The following is a 4926-nucleotide window of genomic DNA, read 5'->3' on the forward strand; positions in this document are numbered from 1 at the left end:
AAAGAGGGAACAGAGAGGGGGCCCAGGTGAGGATATTCCCTCAAGGGCCCAGTCCTCTGTTCTCAACGCTACTCGCTAATGCGGGAAATGGCGAATAGTATGAAAGAAAATATATATATATATATATATATATATATATATATATATATATATATACATATACATATATATATATATATATATATATATATATATATATATATATATATATATATATATATATATATATTATATATATATATATATATATATATATTATATATATATATATATGAATGTAAGTCAGTATATCAGGAACCCATCTGAAAGGTGGACCTTATATAAACTACCCTGCAACTTACATACAAATAGAATCATCTATCTTCACTATATTAGCTTTACTATATTTGAATATAAACAAGGTCTAACCGAGGTTACTTGGTTGAGCAAGACGTGAGAATATCATCAACTGGCCCTCCAGCCCTGGGTTCACATTGTCGTTCTGACGTACTTCGAGTTCAGTGCTGATACAGGACCATTGATTATAGGACTATCTTGTTAGTCTGTGTAACTTCGCCTGACCCAATCCACGTCTTCAATGGCTTTCTGTTACTACAAACGGGATTACAAAGGAAAGGCTTCCTTTGTTAGTTTCATGAATACCTTCGTTCAAATGAAGGGAAAGACTATTACTATGAAGCGGTACCTTATCAGCAGGAAAGAGCTGCAGCAACGGTATGAAAGTTACTGCAAGATACATAACGAGCCCGTGGCTTCCAACGTAAACATCGGCCGCCATTTGGGTTCACTCGGCATCATGTGTGACACCAAGATTGGACCCGTTGGGAAACAGGAACGATACTATTCTGGTATCATGTGGCTCGATGGCGCAGGATCACCAACTGAAATGCAAAGAAAATGGAGAAAGCCGCCCAAACGTATCATGAAGGCCGTGCAAGAGAAGATCGAGAGGAATCGGTTGAGAGACGATATCGCTCACAGTATATTGAAATTTATGCCCAAGACTTCCCCTGATCTCCAGACACAGCCAGTCACAGAGACCACCAGCCCCGCTCCCCAGACACAGCCAGTCACAGAGACCACCAGCCCCGCTCCCCAGACACAGCCAGTCACAGAGACCACCAGCCCCGCTCCCCAGACACAGCCAGTCACAGAGGCCACCAGCCCCGCTCTCCAAACACAGCCAAACACACAGCCCACCAGCCCCGTCCCCCACACAGAGCCACAAGATCCTGATATTGAGGAAGCAAATCAATTTCTCGATGATTTTTTGCTTTCACTGGAGAAGAACTGATGAGTTCCTTATAGACAAGACAAAATGTTAAAAAAGGAATCTATATAAGTTCACTTATGGAGTGAGATCTTTGACGGAGCTGTGCTGCCTATAGCACAGCCTACCAAAGGGTGATCTTTGCTGTCGTGCAGTAACCTCATGAGGGCGGAGTCCGGCCACACTTTCTTTACCGAGGAAAAGATCTCTGCACTAATATTGAGTTTCTCCGTTGGCGTCAGGGTAAACACCCATCCCCCCCGAAGCTTGGTTACCTTTCCGTGGTGGGGGGGACTTCATGGATTGGGCAGTAGCAACCATCGTTGGTTGCTTCTGTTCAATCCATGAACGAAAAACCAAGCATCTTGAACGTAATAGAATTATAAATTCACTTGGTTTCAAAACTGACGCGAAAGCGGTTATTTCAATTTTGTCAGAAATGTTTGTGCGTCTCGGCCTGATGGCGGGAGTCGGTTTGGCGCTGTGGTCATGAGGGAATACGAGGAAGATTGGCAACCGTCCCAGAAGTAGCTACAGTGAGGCCCAGCAGCTGTCCCTAATACTGTGGAAGGCACTCATGTAAGGTGTGCAGTGAGGCGCACCAGTAACAAGGGAAACGGACAACCAAAACAGCAATCTTGATCATCAGGAGGCTATCCAATGCTCAGAGTAGATAAGGACGATTATTGTATGGCTTCGCTCAGAGGATGAAAATCTTAGCCGTGAAAATCAACAAGTAAAATAACTAGTAGTTAGTGGTAATGAAGTGGAATTACCGCATATCTGTGGTCTTAATAGTAAAACGAAACTTTTCGTTTTCTCCATCAATCTAGAGGTGTTGTAGACCACCATCCTTAAGGTTGTAAGGTAAGAGTAACTACAAGGTTATGACCTCAGCAAATCTGTGATGGAAAGTGCAGGAAATGTGGTAATGTATATAATATAGATTATATAGTTGTATGATATATGTGTAGTAAAATTTTGTCTTCTCTGTTCCCGTTCATTAATTCAAATACAGGTAAGTTTTCTCTCTAACGAGGTGGGATAAGCTACGTGCACTCGGCTTATGAATGTGGTGACTTTCCCTTCATTACCACAATGGTGTGCTGAACTGAAGATGTAGAATTCCGTAGACGAAACTAAGATGGGAAATCAATCTACATCAAAAATTGAACGTATGCATCTTTAGATGGACATAAAACAAACGGACGGAGGGGCACAGTGGAGCAAATCAATTTCATTATCACCACTTAAAGTAGGCCTTTCAACTAGTTGTGGCTTTAAAGCAAACTTTTTCTAGCCAAGGTTTAGTTAGCACCTAAACTAATCCCCACGACCTTACCTTAAGAAATATTTTCAGAAGGTACTGTCTGAACATATTTCTAAGGTAAGGTCATTTAGGTTTGCTTTAGATGCTACCCTAACCTAGGCTAGAAAAAGTTTCCTTTGCTTCAGAGTCCCAACTACGTAGACGGGCTACTGTTGATATTAAACAGTAACAGAAAGGTGATAAAACTGAGATGAAATTAATAAAGATATAGAATGGGTCAGTTGAAAGTTGAAGTATTTGCTAAATACAGTTTTTGACAGATGCAAATGCATCCTAAGGTCAGTCACTTAAATCACAATGTTGAATATCATTTTAATTGTTGGAACTAGTTACAGGAAGTAAAAATATCAAGCTTAAAGGGATGCCATTATAATAACTTCATAAACCTGTATAGGATCTCTTAAACTTCTTTTCCCTAAAGCTGAATGGATTTAAGTCGCTTAATCTGCTCTCTGAATTTGTTTCTCAGACCAGTAATCATCTTTGGAGATTACCTCATTAATTTCTCCATTCAATGTCTTCCTTTTCAAATTAGTTGACGACCAAAGCAGTACAATATTCAAGCTGGGATGGCTATGTTTTGGGAAGGCGAGAGGTCAGATTATGCAAGAATGCTAGAAACGGCTTCCATCAGTTTCTACCCTATCTACTCTAAAACTTTTGGGTTATTAGAACTTAGAGCTTTATGAGTAAATAATACTGAAAGTTGGTTTAAAGTTGCCTGACCCAACATAACAACACCTTGGTAATGGTGACCTGATGAAGGATACTGAACCTAACCTAACCTAAATTAACACCTGACTAGTGATTATATGATCAACGATGCCTTAGCTATGCTAACTTTAACGTTAAGCTCTATCTCACTTTCCTTAACCTTCATTTTAAGGATAACATCAAAAGGGAAAACTCTTTAACATCGACGATAATATATTCTATGTACTAAAGTGATTAAAGTGGGTGGAGCCGTCCCAACATGACTTAGTAAAAATGGGCCTGGATAAGCAACACAAACGTATTAGGCTTTTATGATTTTTTTTTTATTTTCTGTTTGATTTTGATGAAGAACAAATTTCATTATTACTTCAAAACTTATTGCCCTCAAGATGTAATTCAATTTACTACTTTCTCAGTGGAATAAATACAAAGGTTTTCACCACTATTCAGCATCTTATCTTTATTCAATAAGCACCTTTTGTACGTATAATCCACTCCTGCCATTTTATTGATATCTGCACACACACACACACACACACACACACACACACACACACACAAACATATACATATATATATATATATATATATATATATATATATATATATATATATATATATATATATATATATATATATATATATATATATATCTTATTATCATTATTATCATTTTGCTTTGTCGCTGTCTCTCGCGTTAGCGAGGCAGCGCAAGGAAACACACGAAAGAATGGCCCAACCTACCCACATACACATGTATATACATACACGTCCACACACGCAAATATACATACCGATGCATCTCAATGTACACATACATATACACACAGACACATATACATATATACACATGTACATAATTGATACTGTCTGCCTTTATTCATTCTCATAGCCACCTCGCTACACATGGAATAACAACCCCCTCACCCCTCATGTGCGCGAGGTACCGCTAGGAAAAGACAACAAAGGCCCCATTCGTTCACACTCAGTCTCTAGCTGTCATGTAATAATGCACCGAAACCACAGCTCCCTGTCCACATCCAGGCCCCACACAACTTTCCATGGCTTACCCCAGACGCTTCACATGCCCTGGTTCAATCCATTGACAGCACGTCGCCCCCGGTATACCACATCGTTCCAATTCAATCTATTCCTTGCACGCCTTTCACCCTCCTGCATGTTCAGGCCCCGATCACTCAAAATCTTTTTCACTCCATTTCTCCATCTCCAATATGGTCTCCCACTTCTCCTCGTTCCCTCCACCTTCGACACATATACCCTCTTGGTCAATCTTTCCTCACTCATTCTCTCCATGTGACCAAACCATTTCAAAACATCCTCTTCTGCTCTCTCAACCACGCTCTTTTTATTTCCACACATCTCTCTTACCCTTACATTACTTACTCGATCAAACCACCTCATACAACATATTGTCCTCAAACGTCTCATTTCCAACACATCCACCATCCTGCGCACAACTCTATCCATAGCTCACGCCTCGCAACCATGCAACATTGTTGGAACCACTATTCCTTCAAACATACCCACCTTTGCTTTCCGAGATAATGTTCTCAACTTCCAAACATTCTTCAAGGCTCCCAAAATTTTCGCC

The sequence above is a fragment of the Panulirus ornatus genome, chromosome 12, assembly GCF_036320965.1.
Source record: "Panulirus ornatus isolate Po-2019 chromosome 12, ASM3632096v1, whole genome shotgun sequence".
Lineage (NCBI taxonomy): Eukaryota > Metazoa > Arthropoda > Malacostraca > Decapoda > Palinuridae > Panulirus > Panulirus ornatus.